Genomic DNA, 13323 nt, shown 5'->3' on the forward strand with positions numbered 1-13323 from the left:
ATCATCATAGTAAAATAGTCCGTCTTAGTCCATTAATTCCTTTTTCAACCACTAGAAAATGCTGTAAACACGATTATACACGAAAAAAAAAAAAACATGATCTAACATGATACCGTCAGAATTTTGAACAATACCATGATAAACATTTTTGGTCACAGTCTTAGCTTTTACACAGATTAGGGACTCATGTTTATGTTTGTCTTCTTTAAGGTCCATGACACAACCAGCTAACGGTCGCACCCCCGGTGCTTTTCCGGTGTTTCACAGCTGGAATTAGTCAGACCCTTGTCTCTTTTCTGCTGATTCAGCACGTTGAAGAGACGAGGGAACGAGGCGGCTGGAGAGATCTCTTTGATTGCTTTTTCACCTTAACGAATCAGCTCACAGGTAGATAAATGGGAGTGATGAAAGCGAACAAAGCTACGGAGACTCATTCTTCATTTCACCTTCATTTCGACTGAACATTCGAACACACAAATATATTTGGGCTTTCCTAAAATAGTCATTTCCTTTTCCTTTCAACTTTTCAGACCCGAGAGGTGTAACGTGACCTTTGTTTCTGGTAGTCCTCAGATTTTAGTTTGATGTGTCTGTACCTTAAAGAGCAAACGGTCTCAGTAGGTTGGATGAGCTTATCTACCCTTTTAATAAATACTACGACATACACACATTTAATAGTTTTTATTGTGCTACTTCTCTTTACTATGGATTTGTGCACGGCTCATCTTTTTGCAAAGACAAACATTTTGGGCAGCGCTATTATATTACAGTATCCGAATTCCTAAATGATATCCCGTTACACAAGATCTATAGGATCATAAAAATATCTCTATTTCGCTCTCTTGCACACACATATAAAAAAAATAAATGTATTTACTGGATTGTGTCTGAGTGATCTGCAACTGTTCATCACTAAGTCTCTGGTCTGTAGATGAGAATGGATAGAAAGAATTCAGGTTTTTTATATTATATATCCCTATGTAGCCTTTACAGCATGCATGTGTTTTGTTCCCCAAGTGTGTATGCGTGTATTAAAGGCAGCCAAGCTGAACTGAGAGATAATCACTGCTGACATAATCTGATACATTGCATAATAATTTTTTTATTTTTTTATTTTTTTTTTTACATAGTCAAAAAGGCTAGACCGAACGACTGAAAAACCAGAGTCAGCCAGTCTCCTCTGTAAATGTGCCACGCGTGACGTTGCATTTCAAAGACCAATATAGCCGGGTCCTGTTACAGGGTCCTCTAAAGTGGAAGGGGTTAAGTGAGAGACAGCGGGAAGATCTGAAGCGTCTGTGGCAGCGAGAGTCAAGGAGCGGGAGGGTAGAGGTACGGTGAGATTCGGCGCAGGGATGAATAATTCAGAGGAGCATTATCTCCGTGCGCTCAGCCGGCCTTCCCCTCGCTGGCCAATCATCTAATTGGTTGTAATGAGTTAAAGAGGGGAGCAGGTGTGGCTGAGAGGCCTGGAAGTGGCCTACTCTTACACTGGCTCTGCTTCAAAAGAGGAGGGGGAGGAGGTGAGGGCCAGAATCAGGCGGAAAGGAAAACTGAACGTCCGTGGGCTGCTGATGTCCTCAACGTCATAATTAGTCCACCGAGTCTGGACGGCCAATGTTGACGTCTGCGGTCTCTGACTTACTCTTGAGTGTCCATTCCAGGAACATGAATGAGGGACTGTACGTGTCCTCTCCCTCCTGCTTCATGTTTTTGCAGGCTTTTAGGGGGGATGTGTGTCACAGGGGAAAAAATAACACTGTACAACTTTCTTATTTAGCACCAACCTTTAGGCAAACGGGACGGTTTTAGGCACTGAAAACACACTTCCAGTGCTATAGTCATTCAGCGAACAGGGGTCAGCAGTTATAGATTTGCAGTTTCAATAACCACATGTTTACAAACAGCACATGAGCAGTGCTTGAAGAGTAGCGCCCTTTATCCTGCAAAGAGAACATCCTACTTTCTGTAGCCGTGCTCTTTTACCCACTGGCTTCCTTGAGTTGCTCAATGCAGTAGTAGTGATTAAAAAAAAAAAAAAAAAAAGAAGAAAGAAATAGCTCAGACTTCAGTTCTCGGTATCGGTGCAACTCAGGAAGTGGTGGTAGAACATAGAGTGGAGTGACTGCGAGCGTGTGGTGTGTGAATATGTAAGGTGGCTACACTGCACCGTGCGTTCTTTTTCAAGTGGCTCCGGTCTGTGTTTTAAAATTACACATGTAAACTCCGGCAGGTACACAAGCGGTGGCGACACATGGGCTGAGGGGAAACGCAGTGCGGCGTTGCGACGCGACCTTCAGGGCGCGAGCGTTTAGCCTCATTTACAGCAGAGATAACGCCGGCAGAGAGATGGCGGGGAGGGCTCGGGGTGCTCGTCATTGGACTCGACGCAACCCGTGGCTGCTGCCAATCTGTCTGAACTCAGGGATCATCAGAGAGGAAACTCCAGCCCCGGGGGTCGTGGTGTTGACTGGCAAGCTGTATCTTAACTGGGTGAATGAGTTGAGGCTACTACACCGTACACGTTTCAGCTCATCAATATTAATTGATCCACATTGGCCTTAAGACGGTGCGTTACAGGCAGACTTTTTTTTAATACAGATTGTAATGCATGGTGTGAAGAGTCTTTTTAGGTATTAATAGTTGATTTGAGCTGAGGAAATCCAAACTAAAAAATAATAACTTGACTCATTAGGCTATTGCCAGATAGTGCCTGTATTAGATATATTTGTGTTTGCTTTGATGTCGCTGCTTAGTCAAAGTCAGGAAATGACGGCAACTAGTTAAGTGTGGTAGCCCATAGCAACAAATGCTACTTCATGAAGAGCCCAAAGGCCCAGGTTTACCCGAGGTTCTTACGCAAGTATGGAAAGTATGATATTTGATTTCATAAATTTCCAGGTCTTCCAGTTCCAGGAAAAATACACAAAATGAAAACTAGTGAATGGAAAAACACTTACCACTGGTCAGTTACGTAAAATATACAAACAATTAGTTCCATCATTTTAAGTTAGATTATTTTTTTTTGGTTACTGAGAAGTCTGGAAATTAGGGTCTGGATTTTTTTTAAATTTCAAATGTGTAGGAACCCCGTTTACCCTGGGGGTCTTCACCCAGCTGGCAGTTCTTGGTAAACCTCCGAGGAGGGGGGGCCATTAACTCAGGAAGAATCCTCAACAAGGTGCCCCCAAACCCTCACCTGGCCCCTTCTGACGTGGCGGTGCAGCGGCTGCATTAGTAACAGCAGACTAAACATCAGTGTAATCATCGTGTCCCGCGTAAATCCCGTCAGCTCCTCCTTGAGATCCGCTGACCACCGGGACTGCGCGTGACCCCCCCCCGTTCGCTTTCTCACACACACCTCACCTCAGACTGGCCGGGCCAATCCCATTACCCCAAGTTCAAATGTCACAGCCACCGCTTTCTTTTTGTTGTTTCCCAGTCCTCGAAAGCTGCCCCTGACCCTGTGTAATCCATCACTGGAGTTCCCCGCTGCCATGGTAACAAGATTAGACCTGTCACAGAGTAATGATGATTTGCCTGAGATTCAGTCACGGCCTCAGTCGAGGGGGTACATGTGTGTTGGGTTTTTTTGGTTTTCGACTTCCAATAACCACCCGGAGGAGTCACATGGACGTGTCCCGCTTTCTGCTGGGTCCTCTACCGGGTGAGGTTTTGAAGACGCGGGGGTTCATCCAGCCTCCTACAGCTTAGTCTCGGCAGACACCCCTCCTCAGCCTCCTCTTGCCCTGCTGATTCAAGCTGTATGAAGGTTGAGCTAGCACTGGTGAAATGTCAGCGTTACACAAGCACACTGGCGCGCGAAGTGGCTGCTCATACACCTACTGAAGGGTTCGTATGCCCCGCGCTAATTGGCTAACTCCTGGTAACAATACCACAGCTAAATGTCAGAGCCCTCTCAGCACTTTGTATCCATCCTGGTGGCATCTCTTGTTTCCGTATAGTACTCTTCACTGACAGCAACTCCATAAGCTACAAAGAGCAGGAATCCCAAAAAAAAAAAATAAATAATAATAATAACGAAGAGACAATGGAGCTGGTGAGCTGGGCTGCAGTGTTAGGTTGTGTGTACGTTCATGGGTCAGTGCGTACACCCGGTTATAAGCTCATTCAGGCCTTTATGATGCTTAGTGGGAAACTGGTGTCAGTATTGTGGCTATAAGTCACACAGTTCACCTATGGTCACATAAATCTTTAATTTATGCAATTTCACGCCGAATTATCCTGATGTTGTAATAAACACACCCATCTGATTTCCCCACCAGGTCAAGCCACCACCACCAATCACCAAGGAATTGCGTGCAATTACTATTAACGCAGGCCCCGTTAGATAACACACACACACACACACACACACACGAAACCATTCTCGTGAATTTATCCTCCTGCTGTGGTTCTACTTTAATTTCACTCCATTTGCTGGTTAAAAATGTGACCACACTGCACATATTTCTTCAGTCTCCAACCAACCGTGCTGCATATTTGCACAGAATCACTGAAGCACAACAAACCACCAGCATAAAGTACATTCTTGCGTACAATGAGTATACAGTCGCTCTGTAATATAGATTTAGTGCACCGCATGTGTTTAAGCAGCGCATGACAGCAGGAACAAAAAAAAAAAAAAAAAAAAGTTGAAAATGAAGTGCATTAAGAAACACTGAAATGCCGTTTCATAAATTTATTTCCTATGAATGAAACATTAAGCAGCGGCACAATCAACCTTTCGTTTTGTTGTGCTTTTGTACTAAATATTAATATTTTGTGCTGGTGTTGAGTTATGTTCTTCTATCCAGCAACTCACAAATTAGGAACCGAATCGAGTCTCAGCTTTTTTTTTTTTCCCCTCACAGCAAGTGGGAGGTAATATCTCAACTCTTATGGACTGAACTCATTGAAGTGAGATTCTCCAGCATGATGCCGTAGTCAAGGCTAGAGCAGCGTCTAACAGAGGTCACGTCCTCCTTTTGCTTTGTGGTTTTGTAATTTCTAGCAAACTCAGGCGCAATTAAAGTTTTTTCCCACCATACGTCTATAAAAATGACCACATATTGTCGTAGTGTCGCTACCTGATCATTGCTCAGAGCCTAATGCAAAACAATGCTCCTTAGGATTTCTGGTCGTCCTCCTCTGATCCATTGTCGATATTATTATATATTCTTTTAATGTAGCTTTAAATTTGGAGCAGTCGTTAAGGTTAGCGTACGAGACCATTTTGAAATTCTCCCTTAGTCAGCGTGGTTTCAAGGGGTGTGCCCCCACAAGCCAAACATTTTAAACTCCTAGCTCTTTAAGGTCCTGGCTGCTCCTCACTAGTTTGTGGAAAAAGACTCAGCAGAGACGACAACTTGTCAAGTTATACGTTAATGGTGTAATAAAGAGTAGGGAATTTAACAAGTGAGGATGAGCCTGAGTGTTTTGTTTTGCAAAATGTCATCACATGGAACTATAAGTTACAGAAAACAATATTATTAAGAAATTAAAATACTGGTATTTTTGTCCACTTGGAATATGTGAGTAAAAAAAAAAAAGGAAGGACCCAAAATGCAGGAAACAGACTGGAGAAGGTAATAATAGTCAATTTGATAAAACTTACTGGAGTTAACAAAACGATTTGCAGAAGTAAATCCAGACCAAGTCCAAGTGTAAAGAGTAATCCACCACGGTACAAGTCCTAACAGAGTCCAACAAAACATAATCCAGCGAAAGACAAATACGTGGAACTGAGAAACACAAGGTAGCGTGAAGATAACCAGGTGGGAGAACGAGACTTGCCACAAGCAGAGAGAGACAAATCTATATATAAACAAGATGATGACATAACGAAACACAGGTGAGACTAGTGGGGGAGGAGCACGCAGACACGCACACACAGGTGAAAAACAATCACACAATCACAAGGGCGGGAAGAACACAGAGACGCAGAGACAGACGGCAAAATAAACAGGGAGACACGAGCAAAACCCCCGTAACCTTGAACCTAAAAAGAGTCTCCTCTCTCTTCCTTCTTACCTGAGCTGCATATACCATTGTGCAGTGTCAGATCATTTCTGTGCCAGTGAGCAAACACCCAGGGAACGGAAGAAGCCATCTGTTTACCTGACAAATACATCAGAAAGAATAGTTTCAATGAATCAAAACCAGGGGACAAAGGACTCAATTATAATGTGATGTAACACTGTGGCTGAGTGGGAGTGCGAACACTGTGTGTTTATGCGTGTGTGTATGTGTGTCTGTTGACGGTAGAAACTTTTAAGGCCGCTGTGACTGGAAGTGACATTCTCCAGCAGGGAAAATGTATCAGTCTAATTGGCACTCTGTTTGAAATGCATCATCTCTGGACAGACAATGGAACAGTGTGGCAGTCACTGGCTGTTTATTGAGAGCGAGGGAGAGGGAGGGAAACGGAGAGAGTGTGTGTGTGTGTGTGTGTGTGTGTGTGTGTGTGTGTGTGTGTGTGATTCTGTAAAACTATCTGACTGTACAGTAGGTTTGATCTGTGATGCAGAGTGTAAACGCACTTTTTTTGCAGCAGGTTATCTGTGCGTGAGTGTCCGGTAACGCCCCCCTCTTGATCCGACGTAGCACGGTGACGTTTCTTTTTTTTTTTTTTTTTTTTGTACTCGTGACCTCTCAAGATGTAAATAATAGATCTAGTCATGTAATATTCCCAAGGGGTTGTGGCAATCAGAGGAAAACAGGAAAACAAACACATTTGTCTACTTTTTTTGCTCAGCGCACGCATGTCAGGTGCCCCCCCCTTTCCCATACACACACACACACACACACACACCTATACCCCGTCCTGGTGCATGCGCCAGTGCTGGAGCCTGTGATTTGCTCAGTCAGCTTCTTTCCTCATGAAAAAGCACATTTCACCTCATATTTGTCTGTGTGTTTCTTTTTTTTTTTTTTTCTGCCTTGAAAAGTTTGCCGTCCCAGAAGGAGGAGGGTAAGGAAGGAAGGGGGGGGGGGGGTCGGTAACGGGCACGGAGACAGGCCTGTTCTCTGCTACACTTGTGCTCTGCTGCCTACCTGCGCACATTTCTCCTGCAGTCGCTATTTAAGGAGTGAAACGCTATTAATATCTTTCTACTGTTTCCACCTCTCCCTCCTCCTCCTCCTCACTCCTTCACCTTTTCCTCTCTCCTCTTCACCGGACGAGCCCCAGTAGCTCCACGACACAGCCGAGCTGCTGTTGTTTGCACGCGCGCGCTAAATGTAACTGTGCAGCGTTTCCAAGGTGATATCTGACAACATGTCTGTCAGACTCGGCCGCTGTATGTGCATCCCGTGTCACTTTGTTTAACGAGTCCATACGTTTACCGGCGTGTGTCCTTGCAGAGGGTGTCACTACGAGTGTGCGTCCAATAATCGGGCCGCGTCGTTGTTTGCGTTCGGGTCAGCGGTGACCTGGCCCGCACCTCGCTTCTATTTTTACCCCTTTCCTCATTTCCAGGCTGCCCTTTTCTTTCCCTTTAAATCGTCGGCCATCTATCTCTGCATTTTTCCGCCTCACCGTCACGTGTTCCTCTTCCTCCTCGGCCTTCATCGCCGTCCTCTCCTCTCCCTCCGTCTCCTCTGTTGTGTGTAACTGATAGCTCCTTTATCATCCAATGGTGATTCAATCAAAGCTGCATTTTCCCACAATCCAGCTCCGCTTCTCTCCGCTGGCTGGCAGCAGAGTTAACACACACACACACACAGCATAATGCAGCAACGCACGGCGTTATATATGTTTATTAGAACTGGTAATACCTTTTTATCTCACCTCGGTATTCTCACAGGCCTCTCCAAGTAATGTGAGAGCTCCCTTTTCACTTATGTACGCTTACAGGAACACAGCTGTAAAAGCAGCTTCCATTAAAAGCAATCCGGTTGCCATGTAGGCTGCCCGACGTTTATTTGCCGTCCGGTGGGCCCCCCCCCCGGAGCTTCTCGTAGAGGCTCGTAGCGTATAACAAGGGCGGGTCAGAGACTCAGCCCGCAGAGACAGTACCTGGGATGAAAATATATAAGAAACGTCCGGACAAATACACTTTCTTTCCTTCTTTCTTTTTCTTACTGTGCTTGCATTTTCCTTGAATCTCCGCAGTGTCCACGAGACAAATTGCACACGGTTGGATTTTGGAGAAAACTCTGATATTCTCCGTATATAGCAGAGCACGCATTATTCTTTCTAAAAAAAAAAAAAAAAAAAAAGTTCCCGGGGCAATTACTAATGCAGACAACCTTACAGTAAACCTCCTGAACGGCACACTTTCATAAATTATTTTATCCATTACATCATGTCTTTTTGATACACTACGTGACACGTGGTCCGTCCATACATGCTCATTTATAATGCATTTAATGAGTCCAGCTTTCACTTCACTTTACCCCCCCACCCGTTTTTTCTTTAACTGTCTCACCCATGAGAGCAATATTTATTTGGGTATTTATATACCTCAGAGTATTATGATATTTTGTTGAGGCAGGTTAGACCTGCCCCGATTTTATCCGTGGATGTCCCCCGAGGCCAACCCTGCTGATTTGGTGCATTTCAACAGATGCCTCGCTCTTAATTGACGTTTCCCCAACAGGAAGGAAGGGAGGGAGGGTGGATGGTGGTACCGAGGTTGATGGGCGGCAGTAGTGGACAAAGTGTGCCCTCAGCAGAAATGTGACTCCCCCTCCACCTACATCTCCGTCTCCTTATCGTTATGTATCTGTTCTTTTCATCTGTATATGCATTCATTCATTGGGGGAAAAACAAGGGATGTGGCGCCGTCTTGGCGCACGTTCACAGCAAAAGTTACTGACGGTACCTTCACTCAAATGCATTTACGCCGGTCAGCCACAACATTAAAACTGCTGACGAGGAAATAGCACCACCACCCCACAGCAATGACACTCAAAAAAACATGAAAAAAGTTGATCTGGCCTCCAAATTCTCTAATTCCCAAACTGATTAAGTGTCTCACCCACAACCCACAGGACCCAAAGTCCCCCACTAACGATATTCTGTTGCCAGACACCTCAGGACACCCTCAGAAGGACCGTCCTCTGATGAGTCACAGCTGTTTTGGAGGCACAAAGGAGGAAGGTGGTCATAATGTTATGCCTGATAGGTGTATGTCATATTATCAGGTCAGTCCGGCGATATTCACATAGATGTCTGACTTCAGGAGGTGTCCCTGGGCTTCGACCTGAGGGCCATTGTAAAATATGATACTACAGCCTGTTCTTCAAGCACTAGAAATGTAATATTAATAAAACCAGTAGATCATGTAAATTGTCTTGAAGGACTTGAGGTCTGTCTGAGTTCTGAGAGGTTGGTTACACGACACCCTGCAGAACTTCTCTCTCTGACTACTGCAAACTGTCTGCATAAACCGACACACCGAGCGCGCCTTGGCAGAAACTAATTGCAGTGTTTTGAAGTCACAAGTGATTGTGTAATAGCCAGGTGAACGCAGAGTCGCTTTCATGACTTCTGTGCATTGTTGCGTCTGCGTTTTCTAAAAAGCCAAGCTGTCGATCCCGATACCGGTGCCGCGGCCGCCTTCCTGTCATAAAGCGAGCCGGTGAAAGAAACCTCCTGAGGTGCCGCCCAGACTAATCTCCTCCTCATGGAAATACACACAACTCGTCGAGTTAATTGAGGGGAAAAGGACAGGCGCTTTAGTCAGCACGCCGCTCTGCTGATGAACGACCAAAAACGCATTGTTTGCAGAGAGTCGCCTGAGTGTATTTTTCAAACTAATTCTTCTGTGGCCGAAGCACAAACTCTCCCCCGGTGCACACATCACTGGGCCGAGAAACGTGCGGCGGTAATTAGAGGTGTCTGTTTATTCACGCTCTGCGGCCGGTGTCATTCTAACTGTCTAAAAATGGACTTTGTCTTTCTATTTGCAGTGTGTCACCATTTGGAAATGGTGGCCAGGCAGGCAGACAAAACCAAAACAGTCTGAGTATGTTTTGTTTTTTGTACGTGGTGTATAATCTAGAAATGAGACCCTATAAGAACAGAATGACCGTATAAATGACTACTGGTAGTTTCTTAGAAATGTTTGCTCCTGAGATTCAGTGGCTGTGGAGGATTTAGTGGCATCACGCAGTGTCTAAGTCTGAGTTTGCACATGAAACTAAGTTGGCTACCACCCCGACATACCAGGTAGTTTCTCACTAGGAACCATCCAGGGCAGCTGTCCTGGGAAAACTGCTTCTATAGAGTTTCAAAAAATAGTTTTCAGGTGACCGGATGAACCACCCACCTATCACCATGTATGTATAGCTAACATCACATGAAGAAACACAACAAGCTGCAGTCTGTGGAGTAGTTAGCTACGTAGTTAGCATGTCGGTGCACGGTTATCTTTATTCTCTGTAAGGACAATTAAAGGAACGCCATTGCATTCATGGTATCGACTCCAAGTCAAGTTTAAATAGAGGATGATTATGTGCTGCTATAAACTGCCGGACATTTGTCGCCGCGTGGCACACGAGGCGCGCTACAAATGCTACAAGTTGAGCTGGACTTTTATTTCTGTGCTCCAGTGACACGTTGACATGTCAACCATTTATTTTATTTTTAAATGGATGGCAAACACATGAGCAACACTTCAGCGGCGACTTGTCGACAATGCGGCTGTTTTATAACTTTTGACAGTGATGGTGTGAAGCCGCCGTGAGGATGATGATGATGATGGCGGTCGAGCCTGAGAGCAGTTCCTCGCGAGTTCCTGGTCGACCCGCACCTCAGGGGGGATAGACTGAAGCCTGTCAGAACCAGCTAGCCAGTGTCAAAACGTGAAATGTCTCCTGACGACTGTAGAAGAAACACAAGAAATACGTTGCTCCAGATCACCTTTCACTTCTTTTGTGCTGGTATTATTCCCATTGACATCAGTAGTTTAGTAGTAGCATACTGTTTATTCAGTCCAGTGTTTGTTTCTCAGACTTTGTCATCGACCTCGCGCCCACTTTAAAAAAAAGCCGCTTTTTAAAGTGGGAGCTTATGTTGCATTTTATTTTGTACACATTAGCCTGGTTAGAGACCTGTTGATCGTATTACTAATCGGAGAAAGAAAGGGCACCATTGTGTGAGGCCTAGAAAATTGGGTTAGTGTCCAGAAAGTTGGGCTGTGGCATCTAGACCAACTGGACCAGCAGCTGCCACCTGGCTAATCCTGCCGCGCTGTTCTGGATTCACTTCCACAGAGGACAAGCGCTGTTTGTGTGACCGTCTGCAGCACTGTTTACCTCTCTCAGCTTATTTACCCTTTTTTTTTTCAGTTTTGTTTTTTGTTGGTTCTCATGTGATCGTTAACTGGTCACGGAGGTGTTGTTTGTATGCTGTGGTTTTGTCACTGCTGCAGACTGTATCAGGCGTTTTGTGGGTGATGCAACATTTTCAGGACAGCTGAGCTCCATCAGTCTCTTGTAGACAGCTGATGACTGGTGATAGTCTCACCATGGTTGAGATAATCGAGTTTTTTTCACCATTTACCTCTATTACTTGTTCATTTTGTTCAGTAAGTGTCTCTCTCACATGTTTCTTACTGTCAAATGTTTAAAATGAATTAACTAATTATATAAGACAACATAATATCATACAGATTATGGGATGATGCAACAATCAACAGTGATGAAAAATGAAACCGTGCACTATATTCTGCCTTAATTGAAATTAAAGTCCACCTCTCGTCTCTGTGGTAATGCTGTAGCTCCTTTGAAACCTCAGTCACTGTTCCACTGAAACAACATCCAACAATAACTTTTCCACTTGTTAAGTAGGCCAGAGCATTAGTGCCAGCGCTTTTCTTTTCAGCAACACATCATTCCACACAGAAAACCATAATGTTAACATAAAGTTAATGCACCAATCTTAGTGGGAAAATGGTTTTTGACAGGTACTTTGTAACTCTTTCCCACAAAGATTTGCCAATTTTTCAATTTTTTTTCTTTTTTTTTTTTTTCTCTGTAAGAAAGACTTGTGGTTGTAATTTCCAGATGTGAAAGCTGCTCATGACAGAAGTTATGGTTTAGTTTGAAAAACTTTACTCAGTGTTTTTTTCCCCCCTTTTTGTCTTTCCCCTAGACTTGAGCTTGGTTGATGGCTTGTTGCCTTCCACATCTCCAAAAATGAAGTGTTTATACTAACAAAAGAGCACCTTAAACATGACACACAATTGATGAGAATTTATGGTGCGCTGTATTTTGGAGTAGTTCCCATGTTGAAGAGGCCATTATGTCTATTGGACACTATTTTTAGTCTCAGTCAAACTACATGTCTCCAGTGGTAAAATACTAGTGATCTCACAGTAGTAAATTCTAACATTTTACTACAAGATTTAGATCGCTATAATATACTATACTATACTGTACTAACCCATACTATACTATTCTATACTATACTATACTATACTATACTATACTATACTATACTATACTATATTATATTGTTTATACTATATTCTACTGTACTATACTATACTATATCATACTGTACTAACCCATACTATAATATACTATATAATACTATTTATACTATAATACTATACTATACTATACTATACTACTTATACTATACTAACCCATACTATACTATACTATACTATACTATACTACTAATATCTGTACTAGTGTGCTGTATTTTACTATTCTATAAATACTGTTGTGTATTATATGTTCTATATTACAAAATAGATAATAACTTAATACACTATACTAGGACAGTTTATTAAACTGAGGTTTTTTCAAACATTACTTAAACATTCAGGAATCATTTATTGTCATTTATGTGTGTGTACATAATGAAATTTTCTTTGGTAACTCTACACAACTCTAAAGTAGTGCAAATATAAAAAACAGTACAAAAAGTACTACAAAATAAAATAAAATAAAGTTAAATAGAGCTGTGCAGATGTATACATATCGGTAGGTCAGCATGGCGGGGAGGTTGGAGGGCTGTGTGTCTGCGTCGGGGGGGGGGTTGAGTGTGTATGTATACAAGGGGGCGAGGGGTGATTGATTTTCACAGCTCTGGGTAAGAAGCTGCCTCTCAGTCCTCGCGCTGTGGTTCTGATGTTTCTGTACCTTTTCCGTGAAAAGCTACAAAACAATCACTCCATGACCAGGGTGGGTGGGGTCTGCAGCGATCCTCCTGGCCCTCTCTCAGACCTCATCAGCACAGACTGAGTTAATATATGTATATAATCTGGGAGAGGGCCCTTCACAATCCACTGTGTAGTTCTTAACACACCAGCTAAGTCCTTAATGTCATGTGCCGTGCTGCTCCCACACCAAACTGTCACACCG

General features: G+C 43.6%; 1 protein-coding gene and 1 long non-coding RNA gene across 4 annotated transcripts in view; both read left to right on the forward strand.

Moving 5' to 3' along the window:
• The window catches only part of LOC125020207 (potassium voltage-gated channel subfamily KQT member 4), a 44398-nt gene that overhangs the window by 14041 nt on the left and 17034 nt on the right, over positions 1-13323 (forward strand). The gene's annotated exons all lie outside the window — the stretch shown is intronic.
• LOC125020209 lies at positions 161-670 on the forward strand. Its single transcript, XR_007114179.1, has 2 exons — positions 161-387; positions 531-670. It is a non-coding gene; the product is annotated as an uncharacterized LOC125020209 (long non-coding RNA).

Source organism: Mugil cephalus, chromosome 14 (assembly GCF_022458985.1).
Source record: "Mugil cephalus isolate CIBA_MC_2020 chromosome 14, CIBA_Mcephalus_1.1, whole genome shotgun sequence".
Classification (NCBI taxonomy): Eukaryota; Metazoa; Chordata; class Actinopteri; order Mugiliformes; family Mugilidae; genus Mugil; species Mugil cephalus.